General features: G+C 36.0%; 1 pseudogene; it reads left to right on the forward strand.

The window, feature by feature from the left end:
- LOC118837295 overlaps positions 1-16,355 on the forward strand; it is a 55,963-nt pseudogene extending 39,608 nt beyond the window's left edge.
- The last annotated feature ends 547 nt before the right edge of the window (positions 16,356-16,902 follow it).

The raw sequence follows: 16,902 nt of genomic DNA on the forward strand, positions 1-16,902 counted from the left end.
GAACCCAGTAAACAAGGGCTCCATACACACACACACACACACACACACACACACACACACACTCAGAATTTAGTGTAGAAATACAATAAACTCAGTACAGATGCAGGTAAAAACAGGGAAAAGAAAAAGTCTGAGAGAGGTACTAGAGTCATGGAGGGAATAGTCACACGAAAAAATAAACTTCATTTTCTGAGACCTGATCATGAAAGATGATGAAAGAGTAGGAAAAAAAGTATAAGACCTAGAGATCAGCATCTAGTCTTGCTGAAAAGAGGAGGAGAACAGGAATAAGAATTGACTTCAATTATAGATTGTTAGTGTTCATCTTCCTCTTACTCTATCCCTCTTCTTCTTTGTAAAGTGAAGAGAGAGGTCAAAGAGGAATGCTGGAGGAAAATAAGCAATTAACAATCATAATAGCAAACTTAATGAGAAGGATTCACCCATGAAAAGGAGGAGGGTGTGTGTTGGTAAGCAAAATGGGCTGTTAGCACTTTGTTCAACAAGTGCCCTTGAAGAGTTTGGCTTTGTTTCTTTCGAGTAATTCAGTGTATTTCATTGAGTCTTACTAAGTGCTAAGCCCCAGCCTCTAACCCCTATTAGGTGTTAACCCAACCTATGTGGATGTGAACCTTCCAGGGTCCTAAGGGGAGGGGCTAACTCAAGAGCCAATCATAGCAACCTAAGTTCTGGTCATTCAGAAGACGTTTGATGATGTCTGAAGCCCTATAAGAAGAGAAGACAGAGCCATTTGCACAGGAGCTCTCACTTGAGATGGTGTTGATGCGGAGACCCCGGGCAGCTGCAGCTAAGGGCCCTCCAGCTTGTAACCTGGATGCTGAGACTTTGTTAAACTCTGGTAACTATGTATTGGGATTTGAATCAGACAAGGTCTGTCTGTTGATGTTTGTAATTTGTTTGTATTTGTTCTGAAGTTCAGGGTGCTGGTTTTTTCCCCTGAACTAAGTGACTGATATTTGTATGCTGAATTAAAGTAAGCTTGTCAACCCCTTCACATAGCTTTCCTTAGTTAAGCAGATCAAAAGAACCTGTGCTTTTGCAGTGTGTTGGCAGCTTTCTGGGTGCTGACTGTGGGTGGATCTTACACCCCCACAGAAGCTGCTAGCTGGATTGTGGAAACAGGGTGGCAGAACATATTATAAAATAGAATCCAACAATTTGCCATTTACAAGAAACAAAGTCAAAACATAAAGATCAACACTAAGTTGAAATAAGAAGCAGAACTAATTGTCAAGCAAATTCATATTAAAGCAATAGTACTAATCATGATCTCAGACAATGCCAGAGTAAAAAGAGATATAGTTAAAAGAGACAAGAGAGGGAAACTATATCATGACACCTTTGCAAAAGGTGATAATGAACGATGGCATAAAAATGTCAGAAACCAATACAGAAAAAGGAAATATTAAACACATCCTTTAATTCTCATAGCATAATAAAAATTATAATCAGCAAAGGGTCTTTGAAGAAATGATTCAAACATATGGAGAGTAAATAATTTCATCCTAAAGAATAGGTAGGTCAAATCATAGAAACAATAGATAATTCCATTAAATTAAAAAAAAACAGTGAGACAACATAGGATAACTTTTGGCATGCAGCCAAAGCAGTCCTTACTATAGAAATTATAATATATATCTATACACTTTCATCAAGAAGTGAAAGCAAATATCAATGAATTGGGCATAAAACTAAAAGAGCAATAAACTAATACAATCCACATGATTATATCAATAAAAGCTGAAAAGACATTTGACAAATACTGTCTTATTTTTGTTTAAAAAAACACTCAAAAGCATAGGAATAAATGAGATGATTCCTTAATATGATGAGTTATATTAATCTAAAATCAATAGCTAGTGAGATCTGTAATGTAGAAATGCCAGAGATCTTTCCAATAAGATTAGGGAAAAAGCAAGAATTCCCATTCTTGACATTGTTATCTGAAAAAGTCCTAGAAGTGCTACCCAGAGCAATAAGAGAAGAAAAAAAAAACTCAGAATATAAGCATAAGTGAAAACTTGATTATCACTTTTTGCAGATTACATGATAGTTTACTTAGAGAACCAAAGGATCAACTAAAAAGGAAATGAAACAACTAACAACTTGAGTCAAGTAGCAAGATATAAAATAAGCTCACAAAATTCATCAGCTTTTTGATATATTACCAAAACCCAACAGGAAAAGATTAAAAAAAAAGTAATAATTCAAAAAAAGCCAGTTAAACCAAATAAATTTTATATGCCAATAAAATGTTGCCTTATCTTTAAAAAAAAGTAACTACAGAATATATACGATGGCTAGAAGTCTAGCAACCAAGATATACACAGTAATGATGTGAATACAACTATGAAAAAACTTTACAGAAGTAAAAACAGATGAATATTTGAAGAGTTACTACTTGCCCAAGGTTGGGCCATGTCAATAGACTTTAAATGACAATACAACCTAAATTGATTTACTGATGCAATATAATGCCAATCAAAGACTTCCAGGGGTGGAGCCAAGATGGCGGCTGGAAGGCAGGGACTTGTGTGAGCTCCCCACCACATCCCTCCAAAAACCTATAAAAAATGGCTCTGAACAAACTATAGAACTGCAGAACCCACAAAATAGCAGAGGGAAGCAGGGATCCAGCCCAGGACAGCCTGGATGGTCACTGGATGAGGTCTATCATGCACAGAGTGGAGGGGAGCAGAGCTCAGCGTGGGAGGCAGCAGGACCAGCCAGACCAGGAGCCAGGCAGAACAGGCCCTAGCACCCTGAATCAGTGAGCTGTGGCAGTTACCAGACTTCTCAACCCACAAACACCAAAGACAACAGGGAAGGTTAGTGGGAAAAGCTGTGGGGGACAGAGTTAGCAGTTTGGCCACCACCCCGGGGGCAGCGGGGGAGATGCAGCTACAGAACTACAGCTGCAGTTACTTCCGGCCCCAGGCCCACGTCGTGGGAGGAATTAAGTGGCAGATCAGAGCAGGAGTGCAGAGTCTGCTGAAGATTTGCATCAGGTCCAGGCTGGTGGTTCTTGAGAAAGGAGGAGTGCTGGGGTGGAAGAGCTGGCTGTATAGAAATAGCTCTGAAATCAACAGCACATCCCCTCAAGCTTGGAACAAAGTACTCTTTGCTCTACAAGCAGTCATACACCGCTGAAAAACTCAAGGGTCAAGTAAGTTGGATGGGAACATGGCCAGGCAGCGAAAACACACCCAGATTCAGTCTCAGACTTTGGAATCTTTCTTTGGTGACAAAGAAGACCAAAACATACAGACAGAAGAAGTCAACAAAGTGCAAGAGCCTACGCCAAAAGCCTCCAAGAAAAACATGAACTGGTCCCAGGCCATGGAAGAGCTCAAAAAGGACTTGGAAAAGCAAGTTAGAGAAGTAGAGGAAAAATTGGGAAGAGAAATGAGAAGGATGCAAGAAAACCATGAAAAACAAGTCAATGACTTGCTAAAGGAGACCCAAAAAAATACTGAAAAAAATATTGAAGAAAACAACACTTTAAAAAATAGACTAACTCAAATGGCAAAAGAGCTCCAAAAAGTCAATGAGGAGAAGAATGCCTTGAAAGGCAGAATTAGCCAAATGGAAAAGGAGGTCCAAAAGACCACTGAAGAAAATACTATCTTAAAAATGAGATTGGAGCAAGTGGCAGCTAGTGACTTTATGAGAAATCAAGATATTATAAAACAGAACCAAAGGAATGAAAAAATGGAAAACAATGTCAAATATCTCATTGGAAAAAGCACCGACCTAGAAAATAGATCCAGGAGAGATAATTTTAAAATTGTTGGACTACCTGAAAGCCATGATCAAAAAAAGAGCCTAGATATCATCTTTCAAGAAATTATCAAGGAGAATTGCCCTGATATTCTAGAGCCAGAGGGTAAAATAGAAATTGAGAGAATCCACAGATGGCCTCCTCAAATAGATCCCAAAAAGAAAACTCCTAGGAACACTGTCACCAAATTCCAGAGCTCCCAGGTCAAGGAGAAAATACTGCAAGCAGCCAGAAAGAAGCAATTTGAATATTGTGGGAAAACAATCAGGATAACACAGGATCTGGCAGCTTCCACATTAAGGGACCAAAAGGCTTGGAATACGATATTCCGGAGGTCAATGGAGCTAGGATTAAAACCAAGAATCACCTACCCAGCAAAACTGAGTATCATGCTCCAAGGCAAAATATGGATTTTCAATAAAATAGAGGACTTTCAAGCTTTCTCAGTGAAAAGACCAGAGATGAATAGAAAATTTGACTTTCAAACACAAAAATCAAGAGAAGCATGAAAAGGTAAACAAGAAAGAGAAATCATAAGGGACTTACTAAAGTTGAACTGTTTTGTTTACATTCCTACATAGAAAGATGATGTGTATGATTCATGAGACCTCAATATCATAGTAGCTGAAAGGAATATGCATATATATATGTGTGTGTGTGTGTGTGTGTGTATACATGTATGTACATATGTATGTGTCTATATATGTATATATGTAGGTATATATATATATATACACAAAGGGCACAGGGTGAGTTGAATATGAATGGATGATATCTAAAAAAATAAAATCAATTTAAGGGAAAAGGAGGAATATATTGAGAGAGAGAGAAAGGGAGAGATAGAATGGGGTAAATTATCTCGCATAAAAGTGGCAAGAAAAAGTGGTTCTGTAGGAAGGGAAGAGAAGGCAGGTGAGGGGGAATGAGTAATCTTACTCTCATCGGATTTGACCTGAGGAGGGAATACCATACACACTCAATTGGGTATCTTACCCCACAGGAAAGAAGGAGAAAGAAGATAAAAAAAGGGGGGATGATAGAAGGGAGGGCAGACAGGGGGAGGAGGTAATCAAAAACAAACACTTTCAAAAAGGGACAAAGTCAAGGGAGAAAATTCAATAAAGGGGGATAGTTTAGGAAGGAGCAAAACATAGTTAATCTTTCACAACATGAGTATTGTGGAAGGGTTTTACATAATGATACACATGTGGCCTATGTTGAATTGCTTGCCTTCTTAGGGAGGGTGGGGGGGAAGGGAAGAGGGGAGAGAATTGGGAACTCAAAGTTTTAAAAACAGATGTTCAAAAACAACAACAAAAAAAAAGTTTTTGCAAGCAACTAGGAAATAAGATACACAGGCAATGGGGCATAGAAATTTATCTTGCCCTACAAGAGAAGAAGGGAAAGGGGAATGGGAGGGGAATGGGAGGTGACAGATGGGAGGGCTGACTGGGGAACGGGGCAACCAGAATATATGCCATCTTGGAGTGGATGGAGGGTAGAAATGGGGAAAAAATTTGTAATTCAAACTTTTGTGAAAATCAATGCTGAAAACTAAATATATTAAATAAATAAAAATAATAATGCCAATCAAACTGCTAAAAGGCTATTTTGCAGAAGGGGGCTAGAAAGGGGGATAGAGAATAACATTCATATGGAGAGACAAAAGCTCAAGAAAATCAAGAGACATTTGAAAAAAAAGTGGGAAAGAAGGGGTCATAGAAGTATCAGATCTCAAACTATACTATAAACAAATTAACACTATTTGGTCATTTAAAAATAGAAAATGAGAAAAAATTGAAAATATTAAAAAATAAATAAGTTCATCAGTGGGACAAGTTTTATCCATAAGACCCAGGAACAAATGAATATAGGAACATAGTATTCAAAAACCCACCTAGGGCCGCTAGGTGGCACAATGGATAGAATGCTGGGCCTGGAGTCAGGAAAACTATTCCTGAGTTCAAATCTGGCCTCGGTCACTTACTAGCTATGTGACCCTGGGCAAGTCACTTAACCCTGTTTGCCTCAGTTTTGTCATCTGTAAAATGAGCTGGAGAAGGAAATCTCTAACCACACCAACATCTCTGCCAAAAAAGAAAAACTCCAAACGGGGTCACAAAGAGTTGGGCACAACTGAAAAAAACTGAATGACAACAACAAAATTTTAAAAACTGAAGGGTTCTAAGTACTGAGATTAAAAAATCAGTATTCAACACTTTCGGGAAAACTAACTGAAAGAAATTAGACTTAGATCATCATCTTACCCTACATATCACAATAAGCTCCAACTGAATACACAATATAAATATAAAAAGTAACATCATAAATTAAAAAAGCAGTGACAGAGATGACTCACAACTAAGAATGGATGAAGACTTGTTGACCAAATGGGATAGAGAGGATCATAGGAGATAACGTGCATGATTTTAATTAAATAAAATTAAAACTTTTCTGAACGAAAAGTTCAGAATTTGGGAAAATTTACAGCAAGTTTTTCTGATAAAGATCTGATATACATGACATATAGAGGATTGATGTAAATATATAAGAAGGCCCAATCCCCAACTGATAAATGGCCAAGGAGGTGAACAGGCAGTTATCAAAAAAAGGAAAGCAAGTTATTCACTACCAAATAAAATAATTCTCCAAATTGTGAAATGCAAATTAAATTTATACTGAGATTTTATCTCTCACAAATCTGATGGTCAAAGATGGCAAAAAGGGAAAACAATGACTATTAGGAACTATAGGAAAATACTGTGATGAATAAAATGATTAATGGTTCCATTTCTTTTTATATTAACATAGGCATTAAATGCCATAAATTTCTTTCTGAGTGCTGCTTTGGCTGCATTCCACAAATTTTGATATTTAGCATCTGTAGTGTCTTGTTTTTATGTACTCTAGCAATTTTCTCTTTCATCCAGGTATGACAATTAATAATAAGAGAAGACTGAATGCAAATCACCACCTCTTCACAGAGAAGCAATGACTTAGAAATGCAGAAAGAGTGGAACGAGCACTTTTCGACACTGCCAATGTGTGGATTAATTCTCTGTGGCTATACTTGCTACAAGGAAAAGGTTTTTTTTTTTTTTCAGGGAGGAGGGGTGGAGAGAAAATTATAGTGATAAAAAGAAGGGAAGAAAAGTAAGAAAGGAAAATCTGTGAATCATTAAACATAAATAGAAGAGAGCAAAGAAAAATTCAGAAAAAGACTCTGATGACAATGTTGAAACTACCCTCTTAAACTGGATTTATTTTTAAATGCCAGGCTTTATGCAGTTACGGAATGGGGAAGGGAAAGGGACAAATTGTACATAACAGAAATTCAGTTTCACACACATTCCCTATTTTTGTTTTAATATCAACTGAATAAACTTCAACAAATAGAACATCTCATTTATTGTTTGTTGGTGCTTATAAAGTTCATAACAAAAAATAAAAAATTTTAAAAGAAAAACTTGAGATTTAAACTCCTTGAATGCATTTTAGTTAAATTCTTGAACTACAAGTAAATAATTCTTCAAGATGCATGAATAAAGACAGAAGCAATGTATCGTGAAGCATAAATTAGGATTAAAAACAGATTTCTCAAGAATGACCAGGATCAATTGGTAAAATGTAAATATGTATGTGTATATATATATACATATATATATATGTATGTATGTATGTATGTATGTATGTATGTATGTATGTATGTATATATAGAATGAAGAAACATAATTCATGAATCCAAAATTAGGTATCCAGAAGATTTTAGTCTGTGGTATGAGGCAGAAGATCACCTTTTGCAAAGCATTTGGATTTCAGAAAGTTTGTATGATTATGAACATTTCAAGGAAGTTTTTTAATAACCAAATCTTTGAAAAAGTCATTTTTCTCAAATCAAGATAAGCCAGTTGCAAATTAGATTTAGAACCTTTAAAGTATTGTATTGGCTAGACTACTAAACATTTCAGAAAAGTATATTATTTTATTGACTAAACCACTAAACGTTTCAAAAAGGTGCTTCTGAAACTGTAAATAAGGAGAAAACATGAGGAAAGAAAGGGGGAGAAGGTGGAGAAGCAGGATAATTTCATAGTAAAGTTCCTATCATTGATAAAGAAGAAGTTCAAAATTAAAGAAACCTACATAGTAAATAAATTAACATAGGAGTGACTAAAAGGTATAGGCCCACATGGAAACTAAAAAAAATTCCATTACATGAATTTTCTTGCAGCATTTTAATTAAATATGGGTTAATAAGGGTTATAATAGGAATTTTAAAATGTTTTATTCCCTTCTAATAATTGAAGGGTTATAAAATAGATAAGTATATATACTGCATTATGCTAAAATGTTCTATTCAAAAAGGAATGTATCCATTTTAAGTATATATAAAACTAGTGATTCTATAGCAAAATGTATAAAGAAAATTTCACAGTCTAACTAGAATAGTTACAACCATGCTCTAAATCACTAATAATTAGAGATATGCAAATTAAAGCAATTCTCAGTTTCCACCTCACATCCTCACACCTCACAGATTCACATACATTGAAGGGATCTTTTAAGCTGACATTTTGCCCTACTTTTTTTTGTAATACACGCTAAGTACAGAGAGATCTTTTATTCTCTGCACCCTTCATTCAATTTTGTGACTGTAAAGACATGATATGGTATAGAAAACCTTTTGTGAAACCTTCCTTTGCTTTTCTTTCCTTCACCAAGAATGAATATGTAGGTTGATGGTTTTCAAATTTTGTAAAAATATGAAAGTAGACATATGAGCCAATAATTGCTTATACTTTTTTCAATCAGCTATTTTTTTAGTAACAATATCTCCTTTTCTTTCCAAGTACTTGGTATCCTCTTTTCTTTTAAAAGTTTCAAATTTTGATCCTTCCAAGTCCTCAGAAGCATAATACTACCCCACCCAAGACATGACCTCTGTAATCTAGTCCATTTGCTCTTTCAATTTTTCTTTTCTTTAGTGCCTTTTCCAATCCTTCTTCCCCAAGCACATCAAGGACACATTTTTAGATTCAATGTGGTCACTGAAAGAGAGAATGGTTTATTACAGTAATCTTGCCATATCTTTTCCATTTTTTGCTGTTTATTGCCTTTACTCCAGTTTCATATTTAAATGCTCTTGGGATGATCTGGCTTATAATTGGGCCTCTCCTCAAGTTTCTACAAACTTGTCTTTTCCTTCTGCTTCTCACTGTTTTGTCAAAAGATATTTATTACATATAATCTTCTACCATCCTTCTTTTTTTTAATTTTGCAGAAAAAGTTTGTATTTCAACCATTTTTCCTCTTAGTTGCCATTTCAATTTCATTACAGATAATGACAACAATGAGATAATACACTGAAATTTGTTGAAGGCAGCCAAAGCAGTATTTAAGGGAAAATTTATATCTCTAAACTCTTTCATGAATAAAAGAGAGTAAGAACAGATTAATGATGTATGTAACTAAAAAAAACTAGACAACCAACAAATTAAAAACCTTCAATTAAACACCAAAATAGAAATCTTCAAACTCAAATGAGAGAATAATGGAATTAAAAGTTAAAAACATTTAATTAATAAATAAAACTAGGAGCTGTTAAAAAATAAAATAGATAAGTCATTAGCTAGTTTGGTTAAGAAAAAGGAAAAAGGAAACCAAATTGCTAGTATGAAAAAAATTCACAGTCAACAAAGAAGAAATTAAAGCAATTATTAGGATCTATTTCACTTAACTATATGCACCAATCTAAATAAAAGGTATAAATATCTACAAAAATATAAATTGTCCAGATTAACATGGGAAATAGATTACTTAAATATTAGAAATATTATAATATTAAAATTATTATTAGAAATTATTAGAAAAAGAAATTGAACAAACCATAAATGAATTTCCAAAGAAAAACACCTGAGGACTAGATTATACCAAATTCCATCAAGTATTTAAACAATTCCAAAACTACATAAACTATTTGAAAAAAATAGAAGGTATCCCTCCAAATTCCTTATATGATACAAATATGGTCATGATACCAAAGCCAACTAGTCAAAATAAAAAAAACTTTGGACCAATTTCCCTGATGAATACTGATGCAAAAATTTGAAAGAAAATATTAACAAGAAGACTGCAGAAATCTATTTCAAAGATCATACACTGTGAGAAGGCTGGACTTATATCAGAAATACAGGGCTGGCTTAATATTAGGAAAACTAGAAGCATAATTGACTATATGACATAACTATAAACAAAACCAAAACTCTAATCATATTGACCATAAAACCAACAAAAATAATATAATTATTTCAATGGATGATGAAAAATCTCTTGACAAATACAACACCTAATCCTATTAAAAACAATAAGAAGCATGAGAATAAATGGAGCTTATTTAATGAGAAAGCAACATCTATCTAAAACCAATAATAAACATTATCTGTAATGGGGATGAGCTAGAAGCTTTTCCAGTGAGATCAGAAGTGAAGTTAAGATTTCCATTAACCCCTTACTATTCTACAACTAGACATTCTAACTATAACAAGAAAAAGAAATTGAAGGAAATGATGGAGATAATTTCTGGAAAAACTTGGGAAGACTTGCATAAACTGATGCAAAGTCAAGTGAGCAGAACCAGAAGACCAATTTGTACAATAATAGCAAGTGTAAAGATAATCAACTTTGAAAGACAGTAATTCTGATCAAGATAATGAACAAATACAATTCCAAAGGACTAATGATAAAACATATTTTCTACTTTCAGATAGAGTGCTGTTGAACTCAATGCAAATTTTAGCATATTTTCATCTCTTTTTCTTTTCTTGGAGATGGTTAATGTGTGAATTTGTTTTGCATGACTATACATATTTGTAATGGGTTTTGTTTTTATTGCCTTCTCAATGAATGGGGGTTAGGGGTAGAAGAGAATTGGAAACTGAAAATGAAAAAAAATTGATTAAAAAAAAGAATTTTGCCACAAAAGATAGGGCATAATGGAAGCAACCTCTGCCATGTAGGGTAGGCTTATTTCTCCTTAAAAGGCACTGAAACCACCCTCCAAATTAATTGGTTTAGGGCCTAAGGTTCATCTACAAGGAATCAGCAGCTAAGGAGCTGCTGAGAAGCTAAGGCCTTGGGCTTTTGATCAACAAACCAACAAAGCCAACATTAGTTAGTTGTCAAAGTTAGTCAGTAAGCATTTATTAATCACCTACTCTGTGCCAAGCACTGTGTTAATAATCACAGAGGCAGGAAAGCTACACCCAAATGAATATCTTTTCCCTGCTATGGAGAAGTATGCCTCCTTTTTTAACTATTAAAAAAATCAAATGCTTACTGGCTACGTCAATTTATAGGTTTTTCTGAACTAATTGTGAACAAATGAATGCGTGAATGAATGAAGACAATCATAGCCAGCTCTTCATTCACCAAACAGCAAATCAGCTGCAAAGCCTATGCTTTTTCCTGTAAAAACAAAGAGGACAGTGGGGAGCAAGAGGTACCACTGAGAAACTTCACCTCTCTCAAACTACATAGGTGGTGCTAGAGGACAATTCAGCCATCTTCCAATGAGTTTCTTCATCCCTTATCCAGCCCATTGGGAAAGAGCAGCTGAAACCTTCTCGAAAGTTGATTTCCTAACACCACATCATCAGAGTTGGCTTTTCCATCTGTGGCTGAGTTTTTATTCTCCTGTTCCTTTCTCTTCTCCTTCCTGTTTCTTCACCACTCCAGCCAGATTCTTCACTACTTTCAATAGCTCAAATCAGGGCCTTCTGGCTTTCAGGGACTTTTATTATGAAGTAAAAACCCACAAACTCCTCTTTTTTCCCCGGTTGTGCTAGGACAATCCTGGTTTTCACCTTCATGCCTCAGATTTTTGGATATCCTAGAAAAAGCATCAGATGCAAAATGAAGTGAACAGAACCAGGAGAACCTTGTACATAGTAACAACAATATTATACAATGAAGAACTTTGAATGACTTAGCTATTCTCAGCAATACAAGACAATTCACCTCTGAAGAAAGAACTGCTATTGTTTGAATACAGACCAAAGCATACTGTTTTTCACCTTCTTTCTTTCATTCTTTTTCTTTTATTGTAGTCTTCTTATACAAAATGATTAATATGGAAATGTTTTACATGATTGTACATGTATAGTTTTTTATATATATATATATATGTATATATATACATTATACATATAGATATCAGATTGCTTACTGTCTGGGAGGGGAAGGCAGAGAGGGAGAGAGGAATAGAATTTGGAACTCAAAAAAATTTTTTAAATGTTAAAAATTGTTTTAACATGTAGTTGGGGGAAAATAAAATATATTACTTTTAAAAAGAAAAAGCACATCAGGTAGAGTTTTAGCTTTTTGAGGAATAAGACAGGGACAAGGAAGTAGGAAAGCAGAACACTAAATCAGGAGGAAACAAAAGTCCAAACCAAGTGAAGGTTTCTGTTGGTTGTCAGGGGACTAGTCCCTAAGGTCACTAACAGGAAAATATGGATCAAACCCTGTACTAAAAGGCTTCATGCTCTGTCCCTTATTTGTTTAGAATAATTCTACAGATTCCTTAAGGATAATTTCAAGTAGCATCAATCCAAGAACAAGAGAGATATAAGTTCCTGCCGTTGTACTGACTACCTCATAAATGACAGTCATCCCTTCCACATCAAGACTTTCCCCATCTGTAGTTTCAGATATATTGGGGTTGGCATAAGAAATTAAATGGGAATTTTGGGGGAATTTTACAGAAGCTACAGATGACACGTGAAGGCCAGCAGATGACACAGAGCCTATGACCAAATATTTAGCCCAAATTTTACAAAAAGGCACTGTAAACACCCCATAAAAGAAAAAGAAAAAATTCAGACTTCTTCTCTGGTGTGAACAGAGGGCCAAAAAATTTTATGCTGATTTTTTGGATTTGGGGGAGGGGATTGGGGCTGGGCCCCAACCCCTGCAATGTGGAAGGGATGACTGTAGTGCCATCCTTTTGTTAGACACTAAAGTCAGTTCCACACAACTGGTCTCATAAAACCCCTTCTGCAATGTAGCCTGTTTGTAAGCTAAGGAACTTATTTAATCCTATTCTGCCAGGAACCTTAGGACATTTTCTAAAGATCTCATCTGTACCTGATCTTAACTCCCAAAGCTTTACAATAGCTTTTAGCCAAAAGTAAAACAGTTTTGTCCTGACCTGATTAGCCTGAAAATGGCAGTGGTAGGAGTTTTTTTTTTTTTAATCCAGTTATCTCAGTTATTACAAGCCAAGAAGTAATTAGGAAGAAAGAAAAGGTCAAAAAGTGCTTAAGAAGAGACAGAAAAATACCAGAGGCATAAGTATAACTATCTCCTATACAGACCTCATTGGAGCAAAGGTTCCCATATGCCCCAAAGAAAAAGAGAGTATTTCTGTAGGATACTAGCCTGGAAAGGAATTCCTCTGCAAAATCTTACTTAAGGCTGGGAATTTTAATTTATACCACCAAATAAAATGGCATCAGTGAAATTAAATCAACATAATAAGAGTACATAAAATCAAAATAAACCTGAAATAGAAAACTAAATTGTAGGATTTGAAGATTAACATGGGACTGATATGAGCAAAAGAGTTACTTTTTTAATGTTTGTTTGCTTTTCATTTTTTTTAGTAGTATTTTTTTTTCCAAATTATATGGAAAGACAATTTTGAGTATTCATTTTTACACGATTTTGAGTTCCAAATTTTTCTCCCTCCCCTCCCCTCTTCCTAAAAATTATATCTATTATATATATATATATATGTGTGTGTGTGTGTGTGTATAATATATATGTGTATGCATACATATATATTTGTGTATGTATGTTTTGATATAGGTTTTCTTTGTGTGTGTGTGTGTGTGTGTGTGTGTGTGTGTGTATACACACAATCATGTTAAACATATGAGTCACAATGTGAAAGAAGAAACAGACCACAGGAGAAAAAAAAATGAAAAAAATATACTTCAATCTGCATTCAGATTCCATCAGTTCTTTATCTGGATGTAGATAGCATTTTCTTTCATGAGCCCTTTGTAATTGTCTTACATCATAAAAGAGCTGAGTCATTCATAGTTGATCATCACACAATGTTGCTGATACTGCGTACAATGTTTTCCTGGTTCTGCTTATTTCATTTTGCATAAATTCCTACAAGTCTTCCCAGGTTTTTCCAAAATCTGCCTACTCATTATTTCTTATTGCACAATAGTATTTCATTACATTCATATTCTATAAGAGTTATATATTTTTAATGGCAGCCAAAATAAGGTACAACCATAAGGTAAAAGAAAAAAGGAGAAAAAAGACAGTTACAAAAAAGTTTCAGACACTGCTGAGGAGATACAGAGAGACAATCACTTGAGACCAGAAGTAGATTCGAAGAGTGTGATCCCTAGAAGCAAAGAAGAAAATAGTCTATCAACTCAAAAGAGAACAAACCCTAGGTTCATAAATCAAAGATGAACAAACTGTAGGAACACATTTAAGCAGTATTCTGGTGTAGACACTATACCCTGGGGCGTGGGGGGCAGGGGGAGGTTTGTGAGGACTCTACTAGAAGGGAAAGGTTCTCAAAGTCCAGCAATACCGGAGAAGTCAGTCAGTCAGTAAACATTTAAGTGCCTACTACGTGCCAGGGACTAGGGGAAGTACAAGGAATTGAAATTTTAAAAAGACAGTCCCTGCCTTCAAGGAGCTTACAATCTAATGGGGGAAGACAACACACAAAGAAAGCTGAAAAAGAAAGAGACAAGGTTTCTGGTGCAGTAACATGGTAGAGTATAGTCAAAGGACTATAGCTGGTGGGAAATGAAGAATTGGTTGGTCTGTGAGTTCCCTTTAACTGGAAGTTTTGGGAGGAGTTCTTCACTCTGCCCTATAGCCTGCCAATCACAAGTTTAATGAATGCCAAGGATACTGAAGAGGTGTAAGTATCAAAGCTGATGCAATCTTAAAGGATAATGAGTTTCCTGGTGAAGAAGTTTCCTGGGAGTGTGATGATGGCAGAGTCCGGTCTACAGAGTGCAGTTGTATATGTTCCCTAAGTATTTGCATCACTGCTATTATACTCTAAGTTTGTGCCCACTCTTCTCACAGGTGCCATATGTATTTGTGAGAATGTATCCCAGATTCATCAGGAAAATGGTTTATCACTACTATTCTTAACAATTCTTGCCATCTCCTTTGCTAGGAGCTAAATGTGTCTATTTGCTGACTGTTAGTAGGGAACTATACTAACCAGGGGTTTATGAGTTATAGTGTTTAAAGTGCAGAGCTTCAGAATATTCTAGAATCCAGGGTAGTTGTTGTTCATCTTTTGTTTTTGAAGACGACCAGTGATATCACACTCGGAGTCAGAGTGTTCATCTGTGGCTGATCAATCCAATATAAGTATGGAAGGCACTACCATAAGCACAAATGGTCTTATTAGAACATTTAAAGTGGAAGTCCCTCTAGATTTGCACAGCTCTCATTTCCTTTGTGCTTCTACAATTCTGCTTTGCTCATGAAGTACAGCACCTTCTTTGATGTGGGCATGCCATGCTGAACAGTCCTGTGCCAGCATTCCCCATATCTCACAGTCAATATTAAAGTTCTTCAGAGATAGCTTGAGAGTGTCCTATTACTGCTTCTTCTGACCACCACGTAAGTATTTACCTTGTGTGAGTTCTCCATAAAATAACCTGTTGGGGAAGTATGCATTTGGCATTCAAACTATGTGGCCAGCCCTTCAGAGTTGTGCAAAAGAGTTTGAATGTCATTTCAGCTCTAAAGATGACCTCGGTGTCTCATACCTTATCTTGCCAGGTAATCTTCAGGATCTTCCTGAGACAATTCAAATGGAAGTATTTTGGTTCACTGGCATAGCACTAGTAGACTGTCCAGATCTCATAGGCATGTAACAGTGTAGTCAGCATGATGGCTCTGCAGACCTTCAGTCTGATACGCAGCCTGAAACTTCTTTTCTCCCACACCTTCTTTTGGAGCCTTCCAAATGCTGACCTAACTCTGGCAATATATGCATCAACCACATCACCTGGAAAGTATACTGACAAGGTAAGTGAACTATCCACAGTATTTAAAATGTCCCCATTTACTGTGACCAATGGTTCCACATAAGGAAAGTTGGTGCTGGCTAGCGGAGGACCGTTGTTTTCTTGGTATTGATTGCCAAAATTAGCACAGGTGACAGAGAATTAATCCATATTCTATTGCATCTCAGGCTCATAGGCTGCACTGAATGCATAATCATCTGTGAATAAAAAGTCATAAACCAACTCTCCCTCCATTTTTAGTATTGGCTTGTAACCTTTTCAAGTTAAATAATTTCCCATCATTGCAGTAGCTAACCTTGATGCTATTTTCATCCTCATTGAAGGCATCTGACAACATCATGGAAAACATCATGCTGAAGAGAGTGGGAACAAGCACACAGCCCTGTTTCATTCCATTGGTGTCTGGGAAACATGAGCGCGTTGTCCTTCATCCAGAATCTGTGCAAGCGCGCCATCACAAATACTGACAAACTTTTCAAGGCAACGTAGTGTTGCCATGATCTTCCACGGGCCCTCACGTTGGTTGGTCGGTTGCTGTCCTACATTCTTGAAGAGGCCCAAAATGACAACACTGTGTTGGAATCAAGATATAGCGTGTCCAACTGTGGTTCATCGGACCAATACAAGCTCAAAACACTCTACCCACTCTACTACAGGTTGGGCACAAATAGTCCATATGAATATTTGAAGTAGAATCTCTAAATTTGCGTGTCTCACATTTCTTTTGAGCTAATGAAATTCTACTTTACTCAGAGAGCACAGTGCCTTCTCACAACTGACAGTATCAGAGGCCTTGGTCAGGTTGACAGACATTGTATATTGACTTCTGTTCTGTTCCTGGAATTTCTCCTGGAATTATCAGGCAGCAGACATCATGTCAACCATTCTATGGTCCTTTCTACCTTACTCTCAGGCAAGCAACCATCTTCCAGAGGATTGATCAGCTAATGAAGGAGGACTCTGGCAAAGACCTTGCCAGCAATAACAAGGAGAGAGATCCCCCTGTGGTCATCA

The sequence above is a fragment of the Trichosurus vulpecula genome, chromosome 2 (genome assembly GCF_011100635.1).
Source record: "Trichosurus vulpecula isolate mTriVul1 chromosome 2, mTriVul1.pri, whole genome shotgun sequence".
In the NCBI taxonomy this organism is placed as follows: domain Eukaryota; kingdom Metazoa; phylum Chordata; class Mammalia; order Diprotodontia; family Phalangeridae; genus Trichosurus; species Trichosurus vulpecula.